This window comes from Myxine glutinosa, chromosome 1, assembly GCF_964187855.1.
Source record: "Myxine glutinosa chromosome 1, kmMyxGlut1.1, whole genome shotgun sequence".
Lineage (NCBI taxonomy): Eukaryota > Metazoa > Chordata > Myxini > Myxiniformes > Myxinidae > Myxine > Myxine glutinosa.
The window spans coordinates 441,788,791-441,800,844 of NC_136261.1; the positions used below are offsets into that span (position 1 = coordinate 441,788,791).

The following is a 12,054-nucleotide window of genomic DNA, read 5'->3' on the forward strand; positions in this document are numbered from 1 at the left end:
TTCATCCTGTCAGTTTGGAGTTATTGACATTTTGTAATTTCCTAGCTTGTGTTGAATTCCACTTCATGTGTTTGTGCTGGAATTGAAAACTGTACACGACATTCATTTTGAAATGTGACATTACAGGTTGTATTATGATTACCTGTTTTATTGTCAATCGTGTTCCTTTGTTTATATACGGTTATGTTATATTTTGTTTGACTGTAATGCTCAAACGAATCTGTTGCCTGATTACTTTTACATAAAAATAACTCAACACTAAATCTGTGATTAGTTGATGTTATTGAGATTACAAACAAGATAAAATACAGTCTTTGAATGTGGTCGAGTTTACCATGAAATAAATGTTATTTTGTCCATTGCCTTTTTTGTCTTTTCTTTTTTAACGAGTGCCAAGCACGTCAAAAATGACGGGTTGGAACAGTCTTTGACGGTACAGCGGCGTGAGCATGCCGAAGTTCTAAGTCTGGGCCTCGTGTCAGGTGTGCTTGTATCTTCTTTATTTATAAGACATCCGACAGACTAAAATGAACACTCGTTTTACTCTGAGCACTTTGCACGTCACGTCCAACGAATGTCACCTCCCCGTGCCTTATATATATATATTTTTTTGTATACAAGATCGAGGCTCGTGTAAGAGCTAACATTAATCGCAAATAAACAAATGGTCACATAAAACATATAATAAAGGGAGCAGGAGACAAGATGGGGAGAGCAAGGGAAGCACACAACTACAACAGTAGAGAACAGGGACATCGGGAGATCTGTGGGAGGGAGAGGGCTTGGGGGGGAGGAGGCGTGGGAAGGGGGAGGGGGTGGGAGAAGTATAAAACACATGGACACTGCTTGGACTTCCAGGAAAGAAGTCGGTATTTCAAAAAAGTGGATCTGGGGTGAATTAACAAGGGTAGAAAATATCAAGGTTTTGGATGGGGGAAGATAAGAGATGGTGGTGAACAGCTGTTTTAAAGACCTGGAGGGAGGAGTGGGATTGAAGAGGGTGAGGGAGTTTGTTCCAGAGGCGGGAGAAAAGAGGAATGAAAGAGTGAAAGTGAGCAGAGAGTCTTGATTTTAGCAGTTTCACCATAAGAGGGTTGCTGGCAGATCTCATGAGACCTGTAGGAATATTTGGGGGACAGAGCACAGAGAGAGAGAGCTGGGGGAGCAAGACCGAAGAGGAGTCGGTAGAAGACAGAAAGACCACCAACCTGCCTGCGGTGAGTGAGTTAAGGCCCTCGGAGGAGTTAGCTTCATCGCGGAAGATACCAATGATCCTGAAAGCAAATACAAATGTACAAATACAAATACAAAAGCAAAGTACAAAAATACAAATGATCGGTTGGCAGGTAATAGTCTATTTTTGGGAGACACCATCTTGTCTCAAACCCCAAAGGTGTGTCAGTATTTATTGTGATTTCAAAAAAAACGCTTCCATACACCGACCTTGAGGCTCGATTTGCAAGCCACGGTCTACAATTCCAATGTAAGAGACATAATTACTCTTATTTTGGGTCTTCAGAGTCCGAAGGGTCTTTTGGGTCCTCTGGTTAATTTGGGTCTTTTGGGTGCTTAAGCTCTTTTGCATCCTTGGGATCTTCTTGTTCCTTTGGGTCTTCAGTGTCTTTTAGGTCATTTGAGTCCTTTGGGTCCTCTGCCTCTTTGGGGTCCTCAGGTCTTTTCAGTCATCTCGGTATTTTGGGTATTTGGGTTCCACTGGGTCCTCAGGGTATTTAAGGGTCTTTTTTGGTGTTTTAGATTGTTTGGTTCTGTTGGGTTGTTAAGGGTTTTCTAGGTATTTTGGGTTTCCAGGGACTTTTTGGGCTTCTGTGTCTTTTCGATTTTTTGGGGGTCTTTAGGATATTTGGGGGCTTTGGGGTCTTTTGGGTTTTTGGGTCTTTTCAGTCTTTGGGGTCTTTTCGGTTTTCTGGGTCTTTAAGGGTCTTTCAGATATTTTGGGTCCTTGAGGTATTTAAGGGTCTTCTGGGTATTTTGGATCTTCGGGGTATTATAATTTTTATTGTCTTTTATATCTTCTGGGTATTTAGGGGTATTTGGGGTCTTTGGATCTTCAGGATCTTTTGGGGTCTTTGGGGTATTTTGGGTATTGGTGGTCTTTTTGATATTTAAGGGTCTTGGGGTCTTTTCAGTGTTTTGGGTATTTTGGGTGTTTATGGGTTTTTAAGGCTCTTGGGGCATTTTCAGTGTTTTGGGTCTTTGGTGTCTTTGTGGGTTTTGGGGGAATTTTGGGTCTTCAGGGCCTTTTTGGTTTTTGTTGTCTTTTGGGTCTTTAAGGGTCTTGTGGTCTTTGGTGTATTTTGGGTTTTTTGGGTCTTCTGGATATTTAAGGGTCTTTGGGGTCTTTTGGATATTTGGGGTATTTTGGGTCTTCTGGATATTTTAGGGTATTTGGGTTTTTTGGGGTCTTCAGGGTCTTTTGGGTGTTCGTGGTCTTTTGGTATTTGAGGGTCTTTGGGGGTCTTTTGCATCTTTTTGGTCTTTTGGGTCTTCAGTGGTATTTGGTGTATTTTGGGTCTTTGGTGTCATTTCGGTCTTTAAGGGTCTTGGGGTCTTTTCAGTCTTTTGGGTCTTCGGGGTCTTTATGGGTCTTTGGGGAATTTGGGGTCTTCAGTGTATTTTGGGTTTTTCTGGTCTTTTGGGTATTTAAGAGTCTTTGGGGTCTTTTGGGTATTTGGGGTATTTTGGGTGTTTGGGGTCAATTGGGTTTTCAATGACTTTTCTGTCTTTTGGGCCTTTGGGGACTTCTTGGTCTTCATGGCCTTTTGTGTCTTTAACAGTCTACAGGGTATTTTGGGTCTTTGTGTATTTTGGGTTTTTGGGGTCTATTTGGTCTTCAGGGTCTTCTGGGTCCTTGAGGTCTTAGAGTCTTTGGGTCTTCCCAAAATTTGGGTATTTGGGGTCCATAGGTCTTGAGGGTCTTTTCAGTCTTTTGGGTCTTTTTGGTTTTCAGCGTATTTTGGGTGTTTGGGGTATTTTGTGTGTTTGGGGCCCATTGCGTCTTTTTGGTATTTTGGGTCTTCGGGGTATTTTGGATTTGCAGAGTCCTTGGGGGTCCTCTTTGTCATTTGGGTCCTTGGGGTTGTTTGGGTCTTTTGGATCCTCAGGGTTTCACAATCGGTGGGGTCTATTGGGTCTCCAGGGTCATTTCAGACTTTTTAGTCTTTGGGGTCCTTTGGGTCATTGGGGTATTTTTGGTCTTTGGGGTATTTTGAGTCTTCAGAGTCCTTTGGGTCTTCTGGGTCTTTGGGGTCTTCTAAGTCTTCATTATCTTTTGTGTCTTTAACAGTCTACAGAGTATTTTGAGTCTTGGGGTGTTTTGGGGGTTTGGGGTCTATTGGGTCGTCTGGGTCTTTGAGTCCTACCAAAATTTTGGGTCTTCAGGGTCTTTTCAGTCTTTTGGGTCTTTGGGGTATTTTGGGTGTTTGGGGTATTTTGGATCTTCAGAGTACTTGGCGTTCTTCGGAATCCTTGGGGTCTGTTGGGTCCTTTTTATCATTTGGGTCCTTGGGGTTGTTTGGGTCTTTTGGATCCTCGTGGTCTTTTGGGTCTTTAAGGGTCTTGGGGACGTTTGGGTCTCTGTGGTCTTTTGGGTATTTAAGGGTCCTTGGGGTCTTCTGGGTCCTTGGGGTCTTCTAGGTCTTCATTATATTTTGTGTCTTTAACAGTCCACAGAGTATTTTGGGTATTTGGGGCCTTCTTGGTCCTTGGGGTCTTTTGCGTCCTCAAAGTCTTCTAGGTCTTTAAACCGGTGGACACAGTCATGTTCAAAGATTTCCACTTAACCTCCCCCCCCCCCCCCCCACCCCACCCCCACTCAAATCCCTCCGAAAGCACAAGTAAAAGCCCTTAAAATCTAGCCTTTTGAAGGGGGACAAACACAAACACACACACATATTGTGTTTTATATGGTAGATGACACTAATATATTTCATCAAAACTGTATAAATTTTATTATTTTATTTTATGCCAATATGCAAGAATGAGTTTCGTTAAAAGTGTCTCAATTTCATTAAAAGGGGGTTCGCGAAGAGGTCGTGAGTTCTACGGATGTGATCCCATATGCTCTGGGCACCCACAGAGAGGTCCCACGTGGACTGGAACCCATCTACTCCGGGATCCTGAGAGATCCGGGGGCATCCACCGAGAGTTCCCACGTGGAGGGCATCTCATCTAGTCCGGGGTCCTCAGAGATCCCGGGGGCTTTTTTGGGTTTTAGCCAAGTTCTTTACCCCACACGTTTAAAGCGAAAAGCGGGATTAATCAATCAGTTCACTTTGTCTGTCTGTCAACAGACGTCACTTTATGATCGAGGAACAACTTAATTTCAATTGGATGTTGTATGTTGAACATGAATCGGAAAACGAACCTGCAAGTTTAGCAGAACTTTGGCTCTGAATTTGTCCCGATCGCGCATTCGCAGAGAGGAGAGAAGTTTTTTACTGTCTGGCAGTCAAGGAAAACCTAAAATCATTCCAAACAGGAAACTTTCCTGATTTTAAGGATGTCATGAAGGACACAAACAAGGGACACAAAAAAACGAATGTAACCTGTTCAATAAGGTGGTGTAAATTGTAAAAGACGCTGCATCAATGGCGGTAAAATTCCGGAAAATTTTTTGTACATCTTTAAAATCTTTTTTTAAAATTTCAATTGAATTATGTACGTGAACACTGTAGAACACAAATAGCTGCTGAAAGTACGGTACAGGTATGGCAGCACTTTGAGTTAGGCCTAAACAGGTAGAATGAGTAAGGCCAGTCTATAGAAATTAAAGATTTTCTCCTTCACACTGAAAGTAGCAGACTCGACCATTCTGCTATGAAGAGTGTGGTCATCTGTAAATTTAAATATAAATCTGCCTTTTGACTGCACAAACACCAATGACAAGAAGTATGTTTTTGTTTCAATTGTGTAAGCGATTCCAAAAAAAAATTGTCATGAAGATGTGAAAGAAAAGCTTTTTAAATGCCCCCACCTCCCAATTTAATTCTTGCAGCTGCATGAAGAAGTGAATGTATTTTATTTACCAGATGTCGAGCGCCCCTTTAAATGAACTTTTCTATAGAGTATTCCTTGGTTCCTCCTTAGAACACGAGGGTAGACCAGCATGCACACGAGATTTTTATGACTCCGTTGACGAAGTTGCCGGATGCATAATGTTTTCAGGTTGTCCATCCGTCCGCATTATGTTTTCTTGTTGTCCGTCCGGCTGTCAGTCCGTCCGTCCGTCCATACGTGATAGGTATTCGTTCCCGCGATAACTTGAGAACAGCTGAAGGGATCTTGTCAAACTTGGTGCATGTATGTATAATGAGGTAAAGATAAACTGATTGTATTTTGGGGTCACGAGGTCAAATGCTAAAGGTCAGAGGTCATGTTAGGTAAAAATCCTGTTGTCGCGATAACTTGTGAACCAGTGATGGAATTCTGACCAAATTTGGTACACTTATGTGGAATGATGTAAAGATGAAATGTTTCGAATTTGGGGTTAAGAGGTAAAAGTCGGTAATATGTCTATAATTTGAGAACAGTGGAAGTGATCTCATTCAAACTTGGTTCTACAATGTATAATGACATAAAGATAAACTGATTAAATTTTGGGGTCAAGAGGTCAAAGTCTGCAATAGGTCTATAACTTGTGAACAGCTGAAGGGATTTAAATTAAAACTTGATGCAGGTATGTATAATTATGTAATCATGAACTGATTAAATTTTGGGGTCAAGAGGTCAAAGGTCAGACGTCATGTCAGGTAAAAATGTGATAACTTTCGAACAGCTAAATGGATTTAAAGCAAACTTGCGACAAGTAGAATAATGACGGAATAATGTGGGCAGAGGCATATCGGTCAACGTCGTGACGTCGAAGAGTGTTGTTCGAGTTTTGAATGTCCCTTCTTTTGTACAGTTTGCCACATGGCACATACCATATAACGTGGCCTTTTTATGCCCCTGGCATTTTTCCCAATTAAATTAATAGATCGCCAGATCTCAACTTTTTAGCATTCAAAACGTCGCCGAATTATTTTTTGATAAGTCCCGCCAACTTAATAGGATTACTAGGACCCAACGGTTTGGGCCCATCGGAGGCCGATATTATCACCAATAGTTTTGTTTTTTTGTATACAAGATCGAAGCTCGTGAAAGAGCTAATATCAATCACAAAAAAGACAAATGGACACACAAAACATACAATAAAGGGAGCGGAAGAAAAGATGGGGAGAGAGAGAGGGGAAGCACACAAGTACAATAACAGAGAACAGGGACAACGGAAGATCTGTGGGAGGGAGAGGCCTTGGGGGAGGAGGCAGGGGAAGGTGGGGGAGGGGTGGGAAAGGTCAAAAACACATGGACACTGCGAGAACTTCCAGGAAAGAAAGAAGTCGGGATTTCAAAAAAAAGTGGATCTGGGGTGAATTAACGGATCAAATCAAATAGCAAATTTGATTTGGGGGTTTTCAGGGGAAGGGGGAGCCCTACGCTTGTCTCCTGAGGGGGGATCGAGGACTACATGTACGAGGAATAGGAAGAGCTGATTAGTCATGAATATGTTGGAACCCATCTGTGGATCGGTCCCATCGGCCGATGGGACCGATCCACAGATGGGTTCCAACAAATACACTCCAGAACTTTCATTGGTGTGTTCATTGGAAACTTTTTAGTTCTTGCCAAATCGAAGATTTTTCAACTATTTTGGTTGATCTTGTGTGTTATTCTGAAAGAAATGAAGAAATGAATTGACTTTGGTGAAGATCTGGATCCGTTTCTGGATCTGAGCATTTTAAAAAGATTCCTCACCATTGAGAGATCGGACAAAAACCGATATATAGCACGAGATGTGCGAAACTTGTGGACGGATTTTTACAAAACTTGGTGCATGAGTTGGGGAAGACACAAGAACAAGCGATTCGGTTTTGGTTCAAGTGGGATCCAGATCCGAGATACTTGTGTCCGATCTAACAAAACAGAAACCGTTCACCTGGTGCAGGTGTGCTCTCCACCGAGTGCTGTTCTATTTGAGCTATGTTTCGCTTTTCATCGCCGTTTGGGTCATTTGATTACATCATCATCCTCGGGAAGTTTGGGTGCATCATCATCCTCGGGTAGTTTGGGTGCATCATCATCCTCGGGTAGTTTGGGTGCATCATCATCCTCGGGAAGTTTGGGTGCATCATCATCCTCGGGAAGTTTGGGTGCATCATCATCCTCGGGAAGTTTGGGTGCATCATCATCCTCGGGAAGTTTGGGTGCATCATCATCCTCGGGAAGTTTGGGTGCATCATCATCCTCGGGTAGTTTGGGTGCATCATCATCCTCAGGTAATTTGGTTGCATCATCATCCTCGGGAAGTTTGGTTGCATCATCATCCTCGGGAAGTTTGGGTGCATCATCAGCCTCGGGTAGTTTGTTTCTGATTTTAAAAACCGCAACGTTCCGCCGAATTCACGGGTTATTCCATTTCCTAATGAACCTTCTTTTGTCATTGTACAATATAATATAATGTGCATTTGGTAAACAACATCGATTTGCATTAACAATAGCAACTATTGAATTTTAATGTGATTATTGTTGCAGTTGTATGCATTCAATGAGTTATTCATTATTCCACTAAACCTGATTTTTTACCAATACCAACTTCACCCCTTAATTTTATGATAGTCTCGTCCAGTTAAACATCAAGTAAGAAATATTTCAAAAAATCGATTAATCACGTGACACTGCTTTCTTTCGTCGAGATTGAGCATTCCCTTTACGCTGTGTTTATCACCACTCACAAGGTGATGTGTTTTGTGGGTAAAGTTAGACCCACCCTCGGTCTCATCTCGAAACATTGTGGACCACGATCGGTCTCGCGTTATCTCTCATCTCTCGTGATCTCGGGTTGCATTGATTGCATGACGTCATTGAATTTGGTGACCCTTGGGCACGTGACCATTATGCGCATGCGTTAATCCGCAATTGCGGACAGTAGCGCTCACTCGCACGTGGTTCATTCTAATCCGGAAGCAGTCCCTGCTTCTTCTTTATCTTAACTTTTATTTTCGCACTTTGATGTGGCGGCGCAAACAAATTGTTGACGTCACAAACAATCTTCTTACAAAGAGGAAGAATACGATGCGCGTAAAGAGGAAGTATTCAATAACGATGAGGAACCTCCGGGTGATTTTGTAAACTTCTGAATGTAACTGTGACGAAGGTTCCACATGATCGGATCTCATCTGAAGAAGTTTGTTCGAAGATTCTCATTTTATTGTTAATATTGAGTGTTATGTCTGCCGACCACATTTGTTCGTGGCAATCTAATTTTTTTTCTTTTTTGCCGTACTGGTGGGTGTGGCGGTGTAGCGGCTGTGTGTATCGTGTTTTTATCGGTGGTTCACATTGTGCTTTTCGTAACAGCAATTTGTATCTCGGTTTTGTAACATCCACCAACACCATTAGGCTACGTAGTTAGTTATATCTTTTATCTTTTATCTTTTAACTGGAGAAGTCTTTAGGACATTTTATGTTGTGGCGAGCTGGAGCGCGCGTAAAGGAAGAGCGCATGGCGCGGTCCGCGGTGTGAAGAGGTTAAACAATGAACTCTGAAAAAGATTAACTGAGGATCCAAAGTTGGTATGTAATTTAATGTTTCTTTGACTAGACGACCCATGACCCGTTGGGTCAATGTTATTATATATAATTAAGGGGTTACCATGGTTACAGTGGGGGTCAAAGGTCAACCTATGGCGAAGATATATAATTTTCTCACACTTTCTAATAGAGAGGCAAAATGCCATATAAAACTAAATTTACTGGTTCTAATTGCTTTTATTTATCAATCCTCACATAGAAGAGCAGTTTTTAGTAATGAGCAGTGAGGAGAAGACCCCTCAGCCAATGATGCCACCCCGCAGCCAATGATGTGACCCCTCAGCCAATGATGTGACCCCTCAGCCAATGATGCTACACCTCAGCCAATGATGCCACCCCTCAGCCAATGATGCTACCCCTCAGCCAATGATGCTACCCCTCAGCCAATGATGTGACCCCTCAGCCAATGATGCTACACCTCAGCCAATGATGCCACCCCTCAGCCAATGATGCTACCCCTCAGCCAATGATGTGACCCCTCAGCCAATGATGCTACCCCTCAGCCAATGATGCTACCCCTCAGCCAATGATGTGACCCCTCAGCCAATGATGCTACCCCTCAGCCAATGATGTGACCCCAGTAGTGTATATATGTTGCTTCTGGGACACTCTCATTTTCCCATTGACTTACATGTTAATTTTTCCCCTCCCTCATTGCCCCTAAACACCTCTATTTCTCTCACCCTGTTCTTTACGAACCTTTTAACCTTTTGACATGTTATCCTTATTCATTAGACCACTTAAACAATGGTCCTTCTGTGTGAACCTGTGATCCTTCTGACCTTATGGACCTTTTAACCTTTTACTCTTAATATCATCTGGTGAATCATCTTTGACCCACTCAAACAACGACCCTACAAATATTTGTTTATGTGTGGGAAATAATTTAATTCTCCTACAACTCTCCTCACCGTCTAATACATTAACAAAAAATATGTTTGAGTTTGGTTCTTTATTAAGATATTTTAACTGAGCTAAGATAAAATGGTAAACCTCCCTCAATGTTCTTGTTTGAGCGCCTCCAGTGCCACACACTTTTTGGTAGGCTCTGCCCACCTTGTTAAGCTCCGTCCACTTTTTGGTAAACCCCGCCCACTTTTTGGTAAGCCACGCCCACTTTTTTACTAAGCCCGCCCACTTTTTGTTAAGCCACGCCCACTTTTTGCTATGCCCCGCCCACTTTTTACTAAGCTCCGCCCACTTTTGCTAAGTCCCACCCACTTTATAAACTCTTCAGCATTGTATCATTTCCAGGTAATACATTACATCATTTTCAGGGAATTTCCATCACATAATTTCCAGTTAAGACACGCCCAGGGAATTTCCACAGGAAATGACACACACCCAGCCCTTCTTATAAAAGGCACCGACCACACAGGCTTTTTCAAACACGCTTTCTGCTTCACTTGAGAATGGACTACTATGCCGAAATTGAATGGGATAACTTTGCTATTCCTTGGAGTCCTACTACCTGTGTAGAACTCAACCTTCAGATTGATGAACTGGACTCGAACCTCTTATCAATGGAGGTAAGTTTGTTTATTTATTTATTTATTTATTTAATTTTTTTTTTTTTTTTTTAGATGAGACTCATGTAAGAGTTAACAAAGTTTATTTTAATATTCATAGAGCTTGATTTATACAAATAAAAATATTGTATTAAATTAATACATTGTTATTTTCTTTCACAGGAAATTGTATCTGAGATACGAAATGAAAATTCTGCTTTTAACACAACTTGGGATGAAGTTATTTTTTTGTTTGAAGACATTTTGAACAACCAAGACCCCCAGAACGAGTTCTACCTTGATGACCCAGCCAAAGAGTTATACCTTGGAGATCCACAAAATCCTGAAAAAGAGTTTTACCATGATGATACTTGTTGTGAGTTATCAAAACAAAACCCACTGAACAAGTTCTACCTTGATGAGCCAGAATACAAGTCATACATTGGAGACCCACAAATTTCTGAAAATTGGGAAAGGGGAGTTCTCCCTGATGGTCCGCAGTTATACTATGTGAGACACATCATAGAAACCCTAAAAAATTGTGAAACGGGAATTCTCCCTGATGGTCCGCAGTTATACTATGTGAGACACATCATAGAAACCCTAAAAAATTGGGAAACGGGAATTCTCCCTGATGGTCCGCAGTTATACTATGTGAGACACATCATAGAAACCCTAAAAAATTGGGCAAGGAGAGTTCTCCCTGATGGTCCGCAGTTATACTATGTGAGACACATCATAGAAACCCTAAAAAATTGGGAAAGGGAAGTTTTCCCTGATGGTCCGCAGTTATACTATGTGAGACTTATCACGGAAACCCCCAATATTTCTGAAAATTGTGGTTCTACCTTGGGGACTTGGAAAGATGGTTATATTTTTGGAGACTCGGAATGGGGGTTTTGTTTTGATGACGCGGAATGTGATACCTATCTTGGAGGCTCAACAGGAATGTGGTTATACCTTGGGAACTTGGAAAGTTGGTTTTATTTTGGAGACTCTACCTGTGGGGTCCATCTTGGAGACTCTTTGGATTCTAAAGCAATGAACAATGTTCTTTGTTTAATGACGCTTGATTTAAGCAATATCAAGAAAGTTCGAGGAAGAAAATGCTGGAAAATTCTTTCTTCCCATTTCTACTTCTTCAAACTTGAAAGCCTTGAAAGACAGAATTGGAAGAAGAGGAAAAAAAAGAAAAAAGAAATACATATTTTTAAAAAAGAAGAAAAAAAAGATTATGTTAGGGTTTGGGTGGGATTTTGAATGTGAGGGTTAGGGATGGGGTTGGGTTAGGGATGGGGTTGGGTTAGGGATTGGGTTGGGTTAGAGATGGGGTTGGGTTAGGAATGGGTTGGGTTAGGGATGGGGTTGGGTTAGGGATGGGTTTGGGTTAGGGATGGGTTTGGGTTAGGGATGGGTTTGGGTTAGGGATGGGGTTGGGTTAGGGTTTGTATATTATTATGACTCACTCACACATACACAAAAGTTAAGCCCCAACTGGAAAGTTGTGGGATTCTGTGTTTGGGGTTCACAGATTTAAAAACGTATCCCCATTATACACACACAAAAGTTAAGCCCCAACTAAAAAGTTGTGGGATTCTGTGTTTGGGGTTCACAGATTTAAAAACGTATCCCCATTATGCACACTCAAAAGTTAAGCCCCAACTGAAAAGTTGTGGGATTCTGTGTTTGGGGTTCACAGATTTAAAAACGTATCCCCATTATACACACACAAAAGTTAAGCCCCAACTAAAAAGTTGTGGGATTCTGTGTTTGGGGTTCACAGATTTAAAAACGTATCCCCATTATGCACACTCAAAAGTTAAGCCCCAACTGAAAAGTTGTGGGATTCTGTGTTTGGGGTTCACAGATTTAAAAACGTATCCCCATTATACACACA

At 41.7% G+C, this 12,054-nt stretch overlaps 2 protein-coding genes across 5 annotated transcripts in view; one reads left to right on the plus strand and one right to left on the minus strand.

Moving 5' to 3' along the window:
- Positions 1–12,054, minus strand: part of LOC137418230 (E3 ubiquitin/ISG15 ligase TRIM25-like) — a 1,962,167-nt gene that overhangs the window by 427,524 nt on the left and 1,522,589 nt on the right. The gene's annotated exons all lie outside the window — the stretch shown is intronic.
- The window catches only part of LOC137417887 (uncharacterized), a 71,884-nt gene continuing 68,329 nt past the window's right edge, over positions 8,500–12,054 (plus strand). Inside the window, exon 1 of one of the 2 annotated variants that reach the window (XM_078770773.1) lies at positions 8,500–8,631. The gene's annotated coding sequence lies outside the window, so the exon portion shown is untranslated. The remainder of the gene's footprint in view (positions 8,632–12,054) is intronic. The other variant, XM_078770772.1, reaches the window with a different exon arrangement.